This window comes from Aedes albopictus, chromosome 3, assembly GCF_035046485.1.
Source record: "Aedes albopictus strain Foshan chromosome 3, AalbF5, whole genome shotgun sequence".
In the NCBI taxonomy this organism is placed as follows: Eukaryota; Metazoa; Arthropoda; class Insecta; order Diptera; family Culicidae; genus Aedes; species Aedes albopictus.
Window position 1 is genome coordinate 178,083,504 of NC_085138.1, and position 18,118 is coordinate 178,101,621.

General features: G+C 45.7%; 1 protein-coding gene and 1 pseudogene across 1 annotated transcript in view; one reads left to right on the forward strand and one right to left on the reverse strand.

Annotated features, from left to right (window-relative positions):
- Positions 1–18,118, forward strand: part of LOC109403316 (acetylcholine receptor subunit alpha-like 2) — a 113,977-nt gene that overhangs the window by 86,680 nt on the left and 9,179 nt on the right. The gene's annotated exons all lie outside the window — the stretch shown is intronic.
- Positions 7,868–9,569, reverse strand: LOC134289512 (uncharacterized protein K02A2.6-like; annotated as a pseudogene).

Consider the following 18,118-nt stretch of genomic DNA (forward strand, 5'->3'; position numbering starts at 1 on the left):
TTTATTATTATTAACTTATTGAGGCATTACCTTTCCATAACATGTTTTGTTGGACAAACTTATTTTGTTATGATCGTGCTTTTAATATATTTTCTTCAAATAACATTTCAATAACATGTTATGTTATAGAACAAGTTCAGTTATTATTGATTTATTGGGACTTGCAAATATTTGATCATCTATAATACATCAATAACAAGTTGTGTAATCAAAACTACACCATTGAGATTGACGTTGTTCACAGCATTTCGCAAGAAACTGTTGAGAAAATCATGTTTTCTTGTCAGTTCCTCTTCCTATTCTTTCTGACCAGTGCTGAAAATTTCATTTCGCCATATCTAAATTCAACCACCTACAGCTCATTTTAGAAGCTGAACCTGAGAATATGTCATATGAAAAACTTGTGCGGCTGGATTAGTTCTGCAAGAAAGTCACGGAAAAACCGCTATTTTTTTGAATATTTAAGGTTAATGTCACGGACTACCTTGGAAAAATGCCAAATGATATTCACCGTGAATATCATTGGTATTTTTCGGAGGTAGTCCGTGACATTTACCTTAAATATTCGAAAAATATCAATTTTTCCGTGACTTTCTTGCAGAACTGGTCTAGCCGCACAAGTTTTTCATATACCATATTCTTAGGTTCAGCTTCTGAAATGAGCTGAATGTGATTGAATTTAGATATGACGAAATGAAATTTTCAGCACTGTTTCTGACATTACATTCGAATTGTGTCAGTAGGGAGCATCCATTGAGTACGTCTCGCTAAAATTGGGGATTTTCGTCCCCCTCCCCACTTCGTACGAGGTTTTCCTATACTTAACACTTTGCTTGCCACATTTTCACAAACTCCCCTTCCTCCTAATACCGTATAAGATCTTATAACTCATTTTGCTTTAAAATTGTTATCAATAACTTGTTAATTTCAAAATTTGTTATTGAAATATTTTACAAATCCACTATTATTCAGTTGTTATTGAAACAAACAAAACGTGTTATTCAACTGGTCTTCTAGGAACATTTTTTTTGTTATGATTTTTGTTATTTTGCCGCTTATGACAGACAAGTTTATAACATGATATGTTATGTTAATAACTCAAGAATAACTCTTTCCGTTCCTCAGTTATTTTGCCAAAATAACATATTTTGTTATACTGTAGATATTCTCTACTGCTCGGGTTAGCAAACGAAGCTCGTCCATTTGGAAATCCTTAGACTCCGCAAGGATTTTGTTTAACCGACTACTTCACCCAAACAGGAAACATTCGTACAAAGGTTTTTCCAGCCGGATCGTGCAGCAGACCGAAGAGCTTTTTTGTAGGCCTTGCGACCCGACCTGAGAGGCTCCGAACCAGCCGAACGTCGTCTGTTCCAACTCATTCTATGTTGTTTTCTAAGCTTCGCCAGATCAGAGTTCCATCAAGGTCTTCCTCTTGTGGTGTTCAAAGATCGCAGAGGGTAAGCTTCTTCAAAAGCTTCCAAGATAAAGGCCGTTGTAGTATCAACGGCATTATCTAAATCACCTAGAGTATCAATGGATGGTGAGTATCCATGAAATTTGGCCGCAACCAAATCAGTTAAAAGATCCCAGTTGGTTGAGCGGAGATCCCTGAAACGCAGATGTAGCGATGGTCAGATAAAGATTCTTCATCTGACACATTCCAATTGGTCAGCTCGTGACTAATTCTACTAGAGGAAATTGTTACGTCTAAAACTTCCTCTCTTGCAGATACCATGAAGATTGTGAGTTTCCTATATTAAGTAATTCAAGTACTCCATCAAACTGAAGCCTCTCAAGTAAATGTCTGAGCCGCCCCAGATGACATGATGAGCATTAGTATCACTGTCAACAATTAGCGGAAGGCCTTTTGAAGTGTAGTATGTGATGACTTGTTTGAAAGCATCCGTGAAGAATGGTTCATCATGCGGTAAATAAACCTAACAACAGACGTATTTCCTGTAGAGGTTTCCAATAGATACCGATAGATGATGGTTAATTCAGAAACGAGTGTAGCAACGATTGCGTTGTTGACAAGCACACAAACTCGAGACATGACACGCGAGTTTGCCATTTCAGGAGCCCAGATGCAAAGGGGGGTAAGTGATCATTTTGTCGATTTTGAGTTGAGCATATCAAAACATTCTTCAGTTTTCAATCTTTTAGGAACTTTTTAAATATGTTTCACGGTGATTAGAAAAAATACAATAAATCGGAGAAAATTGGGTCGATTTTGAAACTCCATATATTTTGTATAGGATGAAAAGTTGATGAAAAACTTTAAGCCTCATTTACTCATTTAATCGAAATTGAATTTTTGGCACTTTCGCCCACCCCTTTGCTTCTAACTCCCTCATTTCATTTTACTGAAAATGGCAAACACGGGGTTCACTAGGTTTTCTAGATAAAAATATTCTTTACGAAAGTAAGGTTCTTGGACCACGGCCACTTGGTCTGTACCATTTTGCAAGTCTGCAAAGATTGATCGTTGCTGATCTTTTTTGCTAAAGGTTGATTTGAGCTATCCTAACCGTAGCCACTACCCAAACTAGGCAAGATAAAACTCTTTACAATCACAGCGCAACAAAACGAAACAGCAGCTATAAAACCAGATCGGTATCGTTTGGAAAACGCCAGAGGCGAGGATACACTGAATAAACTGTGTAAATCGTATATAGACTAAAGAAGGGCAGCTGATTGTCGCGGAGAAACACAAGGTCCACTGCACCATTGCTCCCGGTTAGCGCAGTAAGGGCAAAATACTGTGGAGGCCCGGGCAGAGGTCAAGTACTGACGATCAAAATGTGATATTGGTTTGTTTGAGATTAGAGGTAAAAGTACTGAAAATAATAGCAAAAATTTTCTCTTGAACCATCCAACCAATAGCAAAATTTGATATTTGAATATAAATCAAATAGCTCACTGCTATTGGTTAGATCTTACCAAGAGCTAAATGTGCTATGATGATGATGTTCCAGGAGTAAAATTCAGATATTATTTTCAGTACTGATTGTTGCGACAGCACACAGACAGACTACTAGAATTTTTCCGATTTCGTAACCATTTATTGCCGGTAGTTGGGTTTGTAGGGTTATAAAATTCCTTTAGGGGAAAATCATGGGGAAAATACAATTTTATAAGAGTGTGTCTATACATTTTTTCATGTTGTAACATATTTGTGCGTCGATTTCAGTGTTTAGGATAAGTTTTAAATTCCTTTTAGGTATAGATAATCAGAAAACTACTTACGTTTAATGTTCCTAGTCACTTTGTTTCTGTCTGTAGTGCTGACAACTGTTCGTTCGACCGTACTGTTACTGTAGTATTTGTATAGTTTTAGATAAATTCAATATAATTGGGAAAAACGGCACTTGCCGATTAAGTTTAGCACTAAATCTGCACGCTATTTTTGCACCTTCACTTGACTCGCTTTTTCCTATTCTGTCTGCTCACGCGGTCTGTCTGTCAGTCAGCGCGCGGTCTGTCTGTCAATCATCCGTCAGCCTCCCGTCAGTCGGTCCGCAGATGACAGTTCAGGAGTCAGGGCCGGAGCTACTTACTGTTCGAAATCAAGGTTGATGTAGAAGGAGGTGCGTTGCATTCCGAAGGGTTGCAACACTCCCCCTCGGTACGCCACTGTGGCTCAAGTGGCTTACCTCCGCTAGCACCGACGTCCAATACCGCAACCTTAGTTGCAGGCCTCTCCAGAAGTCCACTTACTGTCTGCACGGTGACGCGCCGGACCTGTCCGTCCTTTGCTCTGACTGCCTGGATCACACGTCCTCTCGGCCAACAGTTTCTGGGGAGAGTACTGTCCACAATCAGCACCAGATCGCCTTCCATGATGGGTCTGACGGGTTGAAACCATTTCGTCCGACGTGTCAGCGTGGGAAGATATTCAGCCACCCACTTTTTCCAGAAGTTGTCTGCGTACAGCTGTGCCATTCTCCACGATCTCTTCAGTACAGTAGGTCTGTCGTCAAACGTGATCGGGGGCTTACTCCCATTAGCGGACCCTAACAGAAAGTGATTTGGTGTTAGGGCGGGTTCAGTGTCATTGTCTAGCGGTATGTCAGTGAGCGGTCTTGAGTTCAGGATCATCTCGACTTCCATCAGCATCGTTCGCAGAATTTCATCCGATGGGAGTCGGGGAGGGTCGAAATCGTTCATGGTCTTCTTGACTGACTGAATCAAACGCTCCCAGCAGCCTCCAAAATGCGGTGCAAATGGCGGGTTGAACGTCCACTTGGTATCTGGACTGACAAACTCGGCCATGAGCTTCATCTCGTTGACGTGTTCCAGTGCCTCGCGCAGCTCTCGTGAAGCTCCGATGAAATTCGTTCCTCGGTCGCTGATAATCTCCAACGGTGCGCCTCTTCGTGCTATGAAGTTGCGCAATGCCAGAATGCACGAGTCTGTCGTCAGCGAATGTGCAACCTCGATGTGTACACCCCTGGTTGTCATGCAGGTGAGCAGAACTCCCCATCGTTTTTCGGATCGTCTGCCGACTAGCACTGACATCGGCCCGAAGTAATCGATTCCTGTGTAGGAGAATGGTCGTTGAAACGCTGCTAACCGGGCAGGCGGTAGATCTCCCATTGCTGGGGGTTGCGGACTTGCTCGGCGAACTTTGCAACGTTGACAGTTTCTACGGACACGATCGAATTCTGTTCGAAGACGAGGAATGCTGTATTTCAGCCGTATCTGGTTCAGTGCTGTTTGGTGGTTTTGATGTCGGCATGTCGCGTGGTAGTCAGCAATCACCAAGTTGGTCACGTAGTTTTGCCGCGGGAGTAGAATTGGATTCTTGGCACATTCATCTACCCATTCGCAGGCATTGATCCGTCCTCGCATTCGTAGAACGCCGTGTTCGTCGGTGATCGGGCTGACCTTGTACAACGGACTACTTCTCGGCAAGATTCGCTCCCATGGATTCGTCTGCGGAAATCTGTCGCGGATCAACTGAATTTCGTCCGGAAATGCTTGCTGTTGAACTAGTCGATAGATGGTGTTCTCTGCCAGCTTCAGTTCTTCCTGTGTTAGCGGCCCAAGTTCCAAGGTCAGCTTCATGGTCCGCTTCCGGAGGTTACTGACAAAACGATGAACGTATCCGACCGATCTCAGCAGACGTTTCCATTTCGAAAACCGTTCGAAGTCCACCAGTGTATCGCCGACTCCGACTGTATGATGTAGAATACTGGGTCGAATCTCCTCCACGGTTGCTCCCAAATCTCCGCTATCTCCTGGCCATTGGTGTACAGACTGCCACAGAAAATCGGGACCACGAAACCAGCGGCCGCTTGGTTGAAAGTCTGGCAGCCTTTGCCACTTCGTCCCTTCATCCGCTACGTTCCTTTTGGTTGGCAGCCACCTCCATTCGCTGGCTTGTGTAGTGTCAAGCAACTCACTGGCCCTGAACGCTACAAATTGGCTATAGCGTCGATGATCAGATCGCAGCCAACAGACTACGTCGCGGGAATCGGTCCAAAAGACGCGGCGGCTGATCTTCATCCGGTGGGACTTCGCAATGCAATCTGCAAGGCGAGCTCCTAAAACAGCAGCCTGAAGCTCAAGGCGAGGGATTGAGAGGAACTTTAGAGGAGCCACGCGAGTTTTTGACCCAATCAAAGCGCATTCCACTTTTCCTTCTTCTTCGAACCTGAAGTACGCCACGGCTGCCATCCCATTCTCGCTCGCATCACAGAAAACGTGTAGCTCTACGTTGTTTGTCAGTTCAGCTGATGTTTCGATTCGGTAACAGCGGGGAATACTGACCAAACGGACATTCGGCAGCGCTTCAATCCATGTCATCCACTTTTCCGCCAGCTTCCCACCAATCTCATCGTCCCAACCGCATCCTGAACGCCAGATCTCCTGCAGTAGAATCTTTAGGTAGATGAGAAAATTGGCAATAAGTCCCATTGGGTCATAGATGGCCATAAGCGTCCTTAGAACTTCACGTTTTGTCGGCATCCTGGCTCCTGACAGCAGCTCCGCATCGTGCTTTGGTGATAGCTTGAACGTGAATGTGTCGGTCGTGGTGTCCCACCACATTCCAAGTACCTTCTCCGTTGCCATCTCCGCGCAGAAACTCAGATTCTTCTCCGTGGCAGAGTTTTCGTGCAGACTCTCGACGACGACACTGGAATTCGATAGCCAATTGCGTATCTCGAAGCCTCCTTGAGCATGGATCGAACGTACATCACTGGCCAGCTGCACAGCTTCTTCCTCGGTCTCAACACTCGCCAACATATCATCGACGTAATGCTCGTACTTGATGCACTCGACCGCTCTTGGATACTGTTCCTCGAATCTGTCAGCATTCCGGTTCTTCACGTAGTGTGCACAGCTTGGAGAGCACGCCGCCCCGAACGTCATGACTGTAACAGCGTACACTTCGGGTTCGTTGTCTGGATTCCCATTATTCCACAGGATCATCTGACTTCGCTGATCCTGCTTCTTCATCTGGACTTGGAAGAACATTTCTCGGATGTCTCCCACTACGGCGATACGGAATTCGCGGAACTTGTACAGAACAGCGAGTAGCGATACCAGTTGATCAGGTCCCGTAAGAAGAAATGAGTTCAGTGAGACGCCGTTGACTTTTGCCGCTGCGTCAAATACAATCCGTAGTTTTCCCGGTTTGTTAGGGTTGGTAACCGGGAAAATCGGCAGATACCAATCGTTGGAATGCTTTTCTGCCTTCTCTGCTGCCGATAATCGACGGATGTAGCCCCTTTCTTCATATTCAGACATCTTCGCTCGCATTGCTACCGCTAGGTCCGGTTCTCGCTTCAGTCGCTTCTGCAGACATGCTAGACGCTTTAAAGCCATCCCCTTGTTGTCGGGTAGCTGAAATTGATCATACCGCCATAGTAGGCCAGTCTCGAAGCGGTTTCCTACCAACCGTGTTTCGGTTGACAGAATATTCATAGCTCGCTCCTCGTCCTTCGACGGCAGCGATTTGGATGGGCCAGCAATACCTATCGACTCTATCGAAAAGTACTCCTTCAGAGCTGAATTCAGATCCTTATCCTCCTCCTTGACGCACGGGCAGATGTGGAAGCTGTGATAACCGCCAGAGTTTGTCGCGCCAGACTTCATTGAACAGGGACCATACACTATCCACCCCAGACGGGTTTTCGACGCCACCGGCTCGTTTTCGCCTCCTTCTACGCTTCTCAACGCATGGCCTAGACGACAGTTGTTCATTCCTATGAGAATTCGTGGAGAAACATTGTCGTAGGATTTCAGCGGCAATCCCTCTAGGTAGCTGTATTTAGTTGCCATTTGCGGAACTGACAACGACTGTTTCGGAAGCGAAAGATCCCGAACTGTATGCACCTCCGGTAGCTCGAATACTTCGCTGCCTTCACCCATTCCGGAAACCTTCAAGGCCAATACAACGGACTCCTTTTCTTCGCGACGCTGACCGCCTGTCCAGTCGAGACACAGTGGATAGGTTGCTCCTTTGAGGCCTAGCTCTTTCAGTAGACCGTGCTCGATTAAAGTCGCCGACGATCTATCGTCGAGAAAGGCAAAGGTTTTGATTTGCTTTCCTCTACCGTAGATAGTCACCGGTACGTACCGAAATAGCACCTTTGTCGCTGCCTTCGAATGCGTGTTACAGCTTTGTGTCGTTGGAGCCTCGTTTGGCTTCTCTGGTGCCGGAGCCGCAGGCTTGCTGTACCGTTTATCGTCATGCAACAGTTTGTGATGCATGAACGAGCAACCGTTCTTTCCGCATGGTATTTTGAACTCACAGGCACCGAAATGCTTCCGAAGACACTTCCTGCACAGCCTCTGGTCCTTGACAACTGTCCAACGAGCTGCGACGTCCATGTCGTTGAATCTGTTACGTTCCTTCTTTCTTGAAGATAAAGAAAAACTGTACTTCTAGTTTAAGAGCTAATTTATTTCATCTGTTCAGTTTGGTGGTTTGCTTAGAAGTGACAAATAATTTTCATTTTGTTGATCTTCACCCATGGCAATGGACATGGGCGACTACGATCTATATTTTGTCATGCACACGCTGGTGGCATAACATCTCCCCCTTTTAAAAGAGATCGTAGGGCGCAAGCCAAGCTGGTAGCCTGCGATATCTTCCTTGTCGAGCTGGTTCCGGCGAACCAATACTGGTGGGAACCTCGGGCTCATCATCCGTCATCACGTCCTGATCGTCTTCGTTAGCTGGAACATTTGCTGTGTTGGGAACCAGTTCGTCTAGCGGATCTTCCAGAACCACTGGTGTTGGAACTTGGATTTGGAATTCGTCGAGGAGAAGCGCAAAAGGTAGTTGGTTGTTGGGTGTAGGAACGGCTTCACTTGCATCCGAGAACCGGTGGCGTAGCTGATTCGTATGTGCTCGGATGAGGCGTCCGTTTTCGAGTAACACAGTATAGTCCACTGATCCCTTGCGTTCGATGACCTGTCCAGGAACCCATTCGGTTTTGTTTCGGCGATGTACTTGCGCGTACACCAGGTCGTCCGGATTGAAGGCTCTTTTGACCGCTCCGTGTCTTCGGTTGAACTGGTCGTTCTGCTTCTCGTTGACCAGGGTTGGACGCGGAGAACTCGGCTTCAAGAGATCCAGGGATGTTCGCATTTCTCGTCCTAGGAACAGGTGCGCAGGAGATTTACCATCCGGAGCGTTTCGGTTTGGTGTTGACCGGTAAACGGATAGGAACGTCTGAAGGTGCTGGAACGTCACCGTCTTTTCCCCTTCGGCAAGTTTCTTCAATCCTCTCTTCAAGGTGTCGACGAAACGTTCTGCTTGTCCGTTCGATTGCGGGTGATACGGTGCTGTCGTCAGATGCTGGATACCATTTCCGTCACAGAAAAGCTTGAAACTGGCGCTGACGAACTGGGTACCATTGTCGGACACAAGAGTATGTGGGTTTCCATATCTTGCAAAAGTTTCTTGCAGGAGCTCCAGCGTCGCTGTGGTAGTGGTGCTACGGGTCCTGAAAATTTCCGGCCATTTTGAGTAGGCATCTACCACGACAAGGTAGAAGTAACCATCGACCGGTCCTGCGTAGTCGATATGAATCCTTTCCCATGGTTTCGTTGGTATCGGCCATGATGATAGGGTAGTCTTGCGGGGCAATTTTGCAGCAGCAGGAACGACACTGGCGCACAAACGATTCAACGTCCTCGTCGATGTTCGGCCAGTACACGAAACTTCTTGCGAGTAATTTCATCCGATCGATCCCGGGGTGTCCACGGTGGAGTTGCCGGATGATGCGTTTGCGGAACCGTTCAGGGACCACAACTCGTTCGCCGAACATAATGCAGTCCTGGGTAACTTGAAGACCATCTCTTCGCGAGTAGAATTGTCGTACAGCTGGAGTGTGGAGCTCGCTTGCGGTGCTCGGCCAGCCGTTGCTGATGTGGTTGATTACCTCTTGAAGGACCGGGTCGTCTTGGGTTTCCTTGGCGATCATTTGTGCTGTGACAGGCAAATGGGAAGTAGAGTCGTCGAGGATTGCCTTCACGTCGGTTTCCGTCTGGAGAGCAGCGATTACGTATTCTTCGTCCGGTTTGCTGTGGCAGCTCATCAGGCGTGACAGCAGGTCTATAATATCTATAATCTATAAAATCTATAATTTTAAGCGTGTAAACTTTGACCATATTTAAGTAAAATACGTTTCTGTGACGTGGGAGCATTGTGTGTACCTAATAGTAGTTCAAGTGTTTTAATACGTGTCGTTAATCTGTTGAAATTCAGTGATAAGCTTTTTAACATAAGTGATACTAAGTTTTTCTATACTCGGTGTATGCTATTCACCCGGGCGAAATGCCCGCGGAGATGGATGGTGAAGAGGGGGAGCACAGCTTGTGTAGCCAACCGTGTGCTCAATGTGCTCTGCCTATTGGGGATAAAAACGCGTGTGTCGAGTGCTTTGGTCGGTGCAAATTGTCAATACACATTCATTGTTTGCCTGGTGCGACGAATGATGAGATAGAGCTACTGAAGAAAATAAAAAATGCTGTGTTCGTGTGTGATACGTGTTTGAGCCTTGCTGAGTTCGACGATGGACACAGTGAAAAACGATGGAATGAAATGGCAAGCAAACTTGATGGCCTTGAAAGTGTAGTGGAGAAATTTAAAAATATCGAACAAATTGTGCAAAAAGTGGTGCGTGAAGAAATAGTGAGGGCAAATAAACGAGATGTTACCGGTGAGAAGAATAACGTTCCTCGGCGTATGCTTACACGGTCGTCTGCTAAACGTAGAAAAATTGATGAGTCGGAAAATCTTGGTGAAATCGAGGGTACGCCAAAATCTACTTTCGCTGAAGTGTTGAAAAAACGTGTTGAGAAAAGAGTGGTAGAGAAACCTAAGGAAGATGAGCCAATTCGAAAACCGAATCCTGTGGTCGTTATTAGACCTAAGGAAGGTGTGCAGGTTGAAGACGTACGAGCTGAACTGCGGAAGAAAGTGGATGCCAGACATCTAAATGTGAAACGAGTCACGAGTGGCAAGGATGGAGAAGTTGTGATTGCGCTGAAAGATGAAGAAAGTGTTAAATTGTTGAAAGAGAACGTTGAAAAGAACATGGGTGGCCAGTACGATGTGAACGTCCGGGAAAACCTCAAACCGACAATCAAGTTGATTGGTATGAGTGAAGAATGGAATGAAGAAGAACTGAAAGGGACATTGGTAGATCAAAACGAGGCGTTTGAAAACCTGAAGCATTTCAAACTATGCAAGACTTATTGTAATCAAAAACTGCGGTTCAATAATGTTAGTGTGATTATTGAGCTCGATGCTGAGACATTCACAAGGGTGATGAACGAAGAAAGGCTGAATTGTGGGTGGGATCGTTGCCGAGTGGTTGACGGTTTGCAAGTGATGCGTTGTTATAGGTGTTGTGCGTTCAACCATAAGAGTAAAGATTGTAAGGCTTCAACTCCAAGCTGTCCCATATGTAGCGAAAACCATCTGGTGCAAGAATGCAAGTCAAATTCGAAAGAGTGTGTGAATTGTAAAAAAATGAATTCTGTCAGAAACTTGAGTCTTGATACAGATCACGCTGCGTGGGACGAAAAGTGTCCGGTGTACCAAAGACAGCTGAAGCAAAGAAAAAGTTTCGTTGACTATTCAAAATAGCAATTACGGTCTAGTTATGAAGAAAATTATGATGTGGTGTACTTGAACATTGCTGGATTGCGATCTCACTTTGATGAACTGAAACTGCTTGTAGAGGAAGTTAGACCGAAGATTGTAATCCTGAGCGAAACACACGTGACGTCCAGTCATGATGTTGGACAATTTGCAATCACGAATTATAATCAAGAACTATGCCTATCGCGGTCCGCCCATACTGGTGGAATTTGGATTTACATAGAGGAACAACTGAAGTACGATGTAGTTTCAAACACTGTTTTTGGCGATAATTGGTTTTTAGCTGTCGAAGTGAAAAGTGGAGCAATATCTGGACTTTTTGGAGGTGTTTATCACTCACCGAGTACCAGTGACGTGCAGTTCATAAAGGATTTTGAAATCTGGCTTAACGATGTGTTGATAGATGAAAAAACAAATGTTATAGTCGGCGACTTCAACATTCGATGGGATGAAGCTGGTTGTGCAACAGAGCTAAAAAATGTAACTGACGCTGCTGGATTGGTTCAGAAAGTTAGAGAAGCTACGCGTACTGGTCCTAGAAGCAGTACAATGATCGATTTGGTGTTCACAAATTCAGAGTGTTGTGAGGCAAACATTGTAGAGGAGATGAAAATTTCTGATCATGAAACAATCGGCATTAACATTGGAGGACCCGTGCGTATTTCTGTACCCGAGAAAAATAAAGCGAGAGTCTCATGGAGGCGATATTCCAAAGATAGGTTGCAACATATCCTTAGAAACGATCCAACGCTGATAGAAAGAGGAGGTTCCGTTGACGAAGATGCCGAGCGCCTTAGCAATGCACTTATTTCTGCAGTTAACCAGCTGATAGATGTCTGTGATACCAAGCAAACTAGATCACATCCTTGGTATGGTCCGAATTTGAGAAATATGAAGTCCGAAAGAGACCGTGCGTATCGATTATTTAAAGAGAGCAGAAGTAATGAGGACTGGAAAAGGTATAAAATCCTTCGGAATTGTTACGTACGTGAGTTGCAGATGGCGAAAAACGAATCAATTGTTCAAGAAATCAGAGATTGTCAAGGGGATTCTAAAAGAATGTGGAAATGTTTGAAATCTCTTATCCTGCCAGCCGGACGACCGACAACGCAAATAATTATGGATGGTTCACTATCGGAAGACGAAACCGCAATAAGACTGAACAACTACTTTGTGACAAGTGTAAGAGAAATACATAGTAGTATCGTATCTACAACAAGCGAACAAGCCGAAAGAGCTGAGGACACCGAGATGAATACGAGATTTTGTAGGTTTGAGCCGATTACAGTTGCTAAGTTGCAGGAAACAGTTCATGCGCTGAAAGAGTGTGCAGGAGTTGAGAACGTGACGAAACGAGTGTTACTGGATTCATTTGATGTGATTAAACTTTTGCTGCTAGAAGTTGTTAATAAATCCTTGCAGAATGGTGTTTTTCCTGCTACGTGGAAAAAAACCTTGGTGATTCCTATTCCGAAAGTTCCAAAATCTACGCGACCAGAAGACTACAGACCAATAAATATGTTGCCACTATATGAGAAGATACTGGAAACATTGGCTAAGGAGCAGATAATGAACTATGTGGATAACAATGGAATAATTCTCGAGGAGCAGTCAGGATTCAGGAAGCATCATTCATGTGAAACTGCGTTGAATTTGCTGTTGTTGAAGTGGAAGCAGTCTATTGAACGAGGGAAAATAGTCATGGCAGTGTTTGTTGATCTGAAGAGAGCATTCGAAACCATTGATCGATCAAAGTTGAGAGATGTCTTGAAGCGGTATGGGATCCAAGGGATTGCATTGAAGTGGTTCAGTAGCTATTTGGAGAACCGCACCCAAGTTACAAGATATAATAAATCGGTATCATCTGAGACAGCCGTGGACCTTGGTGTTCCTCAGGGTAGTGTTCTTGGACCACTGTTATTCATTCTGTATATAAACGATTTGAAGCGGGTGCTACATCGAGTGGAGGTGAATCTCTTTGCCGACGACACAGTATTGTTTTTTGAAGGGAGTAGCTATACAGAGTGCTTTCAAGTTATGAACGAAGAACTACGGTACTTTTCAGAATGGTTGAAGTGGAAAAAGTTGAAACTTAATATAGCAAAGACAAAATATATGATCGTAACAACGAGGTCACAAACGGGTTGCACAGGTGAACTGCGTATAGATGAAGAAGTTGTGGAACGGGTAAAATCGATGAAGTATCTTGGAGTAATGCTGGATGAAAAACTGAATTTCTGTGAACACATTAACTATTCGATTAAAAAAGCTGCCCAAAAATTTGGAGTTTTATGCCGAGTTAGCCGTTATCTCCCATTTGATGCTAAAGTGACATTGTATAAGACGATCATCGCTCCCCACTTCGACTATTGTGCTTCTATCCAGTTTCTGGCTTCAAAAACACAATTAAAACGAATGCAAATTCTACAAAACAAGGTAATGCGGCTAATTCTGCAATGCGAACGGCTGACTCCACGGGTAATTATGTTGAACTGTCTTCAATGGATGTCAATACGTCAACGGATCGAATTCAATACGTTAGTGTTCATTTTCCGAGTTGTCAATGGAATGGCACCTCAATATTTAACGAGTACTGTATGTTATGGATCGGATATGCATCGATATGAAACAAGATATGCTGGAAACCTCAGACTACCGAACTACAGAAAAACATGCACGCAAAATTCGTTGCTTTACAAAGGATATAGTTTATTCAACCAATTACCTGAAGATGCACAACGTACCAACAACCTACGACACTTCAAAAGACTCTGCTCAGAATTTGTTAAAATGAGACCAATAGAATAGAGAGAACTGGATGGGCATACACGGAAGTAGAGTACGATTAAAGGGAACTCTCTGAAGCTGTTGTAAAATATTATCAAAAGATATCTGCTCATAAACCTTCCATGCTACAAAAAATGTGTATGGGTATGAGGTGGGCCATCCGAAGAAAAAAAAAAAAAAAAAAAAAAAAAAGGTCAGCGTGTCCGAAACTAGCCGTTGGAACAAACTGGATATCGAAGTTGTACAGCAACATCGTAAGCGCCCAGCGCTGGAGACGATTTGCCGTGTAGACGGGAATTCCTTTCTTGCTGCCGAAAATCTTGAGAAGAGGCTTGTGGTCGGTCTGTAGCACGAATCTGCGACCGAATATCATCTTGTGGAAACGGGTAACTGCAAACACCAACGCGAGCGCTTCCTTCTCGATTTGACCATAGTTTTCTTCCTCAGGTGTTAGCGACCTTGAAGCGTGAGCGATGGCTTTGACGGAGCCGTCGGGAAAACGATGTAGGATAACGGCACCCAAGCCGTCCTTGGAGGCGTCTCCGGCCACGATGATTTCCTTACTGGGATCGAAATGCGTCAGCAAGAGATTGGAGACCAGGATGGACTTGAAACGGTCGAACGATTTTTGACACTCAGCAGTCCACTTCCAAGGAGCATCTTTCTTGAGTAGACGATCGAGGGGTGCTCGGAGTTGCTTCATCTGTCCAACGAACCGTCCGTAGTAGTTAATCGCACCGAGGTACGATCGTAGTTGCGATACATTCGTTGGAGGTGCCATTTCGGAAATAGCGCTGGTTTTGGCTGGATCTGGGCGGAGACCATCCTTGTCGACGATGTGGCCCAGAAACTTGATCTGCGGCAGGGAGAAACGACACTTTTCGATGCGGAGATGAAAACCATACTCACGAATTCGCTGCAGCACAGCGTGAAGCCTGAGGTCGTGCTCTTCTTGAGTCCTTCCAGCGATTAGGATGTCGTCCAGGTAAGGCTTGACACCAGGAATGCCGGCAACCATGCAGTCGATGATCCTCTGGAACGCTCCAGGAGCCGATTTCACACCGGGCGGCAAACGGTTGTACTGGAACAAACCTTTGTGCGTGTTTATCGTGAGCAGTCGTCTTGATGATTCCTCTACTTCGACCTGGAGATAGGCGTCCGATAGGTCGATGCAGGAGAAGTAACGGCAGCCGGCTAGTTCAGCAAAAATGTCGTCCGGGTGCGGCAGCGGATGGCGATCCGACTCGAGTGCGTCGTTGAGACCCGTGGAGTAGTCACCACAGATGCGTACGGAGACATCGGACTTGCGAACCACGACTATGGGAGCAGCCCAATCGGAGAACTGGACTGGCGAAATGATGCCGTTATCTTGAAGTCTCTGCAGCTCAGCATCAACCTTCGGGAGGGCAGCGTAGGCAACCGGTCTCTTGGGGCAGTACACAGGGCGTGCGTCTGGTTTCGGATAGAGTGTTACCTTCGCTTTCGAGCAGCATCCGAGCGTGGACTGGAACACTTCAGGAAACTTGGCTTGAAGCTTCTGCATCGTTGCGTTCGAGTTTTGCTGGATGTTGTTGACCAACGAGCTGAATGGAACCGACCAGAGATCGAACTGATCGATTGTTTCGATTCCGAGTACGTTGAGATCCGGATTGCTTGTGACGAAAATGCGGCCAGATTTTGTCACGTCTTGAACGGTGATTTCGGCGTTGAACTCACCTAGGATCCCGATGCTGTCACCAGAGGCACTCACGGCGTCGACTTCCGATGGATTGATGACAGGCTTGCCCACGGATGTCCAAGTGCGCTTGGAAATAATGGTGATGTCGGAGGCACAATCGAGCTGCAACGTTGCGGGCGAACCGTTGATTTCGATCTTGACGTACTTCCGCTTCTTCGTGAGGTCAACTCGCTTAACCGAGATACCTTTGGACTTGACGACGTCTTTCGGTTTCGGTTTGTCGGCCTGCTTCGATGACTTCTTTTCGGATGAGGAGCAGTAGCCTTCCTTGTGGCCCTTCCGCTTGCACTTCGTACAGGTATGCGACTGGTAGGGACACTCCTTGACGTAGTGTAGATCCCCACAGAACCAGCAAGGTGTTTTCGGTGACTGCGACTTCTTCTCCTTCCGACTTGAAGTATGATGATGGCGAGAAATTGCGTGAACGTTGGACTTGTCCCCGCAGCCTTTCTCGATCATCTGGGTGTCTTGCTTGAGGTTGATGATGCGGTTGCACTCCTCAACCAGGTTTTCAAGCTTGAGAGTGGCACCGTCGGCGGGCGGCGCGTTTTCTTCAGCTTCCAACTTTCCGATCAGTCTGGTCCGGATGTCCGAATCGCGCGGTGACTGGAGACCGCATACGAACCTGAGAGTCTTGAATTGGTCGCTGGACAGTTTTTCCATCTGGAACGCTTCACAGTGCTTGTTGACCGACGCGGCGTATGACGAAAAATCATCGGCGTCGTTCTTCACGTATTGAAGACACTGGTACCGAGCGTTGAAGAGGGACTTTTGGCGTCCGAACAGCTTCTTCAGCTTCTTCACGGTGTCTTCGAATCCAAAATCCCGCGGATGGTTCGGCAAAACGCTGTTCACGTAGCGTTCGTGGAACTGCGTGCCGATTTTCCGCAGAAGCAGCCTGACCTTCGCCTTGTCGTCCAAATGCTTACCGTCCTCCTTGAACACGTCCTCGTACCGAGCGTACCACGAATCGAAAAAGATGCCACCGTCCGGATCGTATTGGAACTCGTCGATTCCGGTGGAGAGTGACTCGATGATCTTCTCGCTTCCAGCTTGATTGGCGTTACCCTGCTGGAGAGCTGCAATCTGCTGCTGCTGGGTTGCGATGAGATCCGTCAGCCGGAGAATCGCTTGCTTCAGATCGGCGTCGGCCATTCTTGATTCTTGAGTGGGTTGAGGGCTTCAGTGGTGGAACGGAATTTGTCTTGATGCTTGGCAGGAACAGGGCTTGAATTCGCTTCCGAGATAGCAGGAACTTTTCCTCGTCGCCAACTTTTGTTACGTTCCTTCTTTCTTGAAGATAAAGAAAAACTGTACTTCTAGTTTAAGAGCTAATTTATTTCATCTGTTCAGTTTGGTGGTTTGCTTAGAAGTGACAAATAATTTTCATTTTGTTGATCTTCACCCATGGCAATGGACATGGGCGACTACGATCTATATTTTGTCATGCACACGCTGGTGGCATAACAGAATCGTTTGCACTTTTCTGGACCGCTGCACTCGTTCAGGCAAACAACGCATCCTTTCGAAGTAGTAGTAGCTATCGGACGAATCTTCGCTGGAGCTTCACTGCTTTCTGAATGGACGTTGATGTAGTTGTCTTCTTTCCTTCCACGTCTTTCGAGCTTCGGAGCGCTGATGGACGGTATCGTAACGATGCTTGCCGCTTCAACTAACTTTCCTAGCCAGTCTCCGAATTCCGCCAACGTAACTCTGTTCAGTCCTTGTCGGTGATACGCCCAGTTCAACTTTACTGACGGTGGCAGTCTCTCCGTCAACTCCTGCAACAGGGCCACGTTGCACATGTATTCATCCAGACCTGAAGCAGCGATAGTTGCGCAAACATTTTGGACTGCTATGCCGAAGTCAATCAGTGTTTGCAACTTCTCTGCTTTCGGTGATGGCATCTCCCGTATCCTGTTCACTAGCGAATGAACGATGATCTCTGGTCTTCCGAAAAGAGTCTTCAACGTCGCCAGAACTCCCTGCAAGTTCGCTGGATGTAGCAAACGACAGCGGACCGCTTCTAAAGCCTTACCCCTCAGGCTTCGTTGAAGACGCAACATGCCCAAGTAACCACAAGCATTATATCATTGCACGAATTAGACTGCATATCAACCTTTGCAATGCGAAATGCAGTAATTCTACACTTATCATGCAATAATCCTTTAGATTGGCATTATCAATGTTTTGATGCATTACATTTATTCTTTACATTAGGGTGCATTAAAAGGTGATATACGATAATTCAATTATTCAACACTGCAGAAACTGTATAAATGCAATGTACAAACTAGCAAAGATTGACTCTAATGGTAAACAAATGAAATCAAGAAGAGCTAACAACTTCACGGTCAACTATAGCGGTCTTCAACACTTCTGGTTCGACTTCCTGCCAACTTAATCTTCGTTTGAACCACCGATCGACGACTTTCTTCAGCAACACCATTTTAAAGTTGACCTTT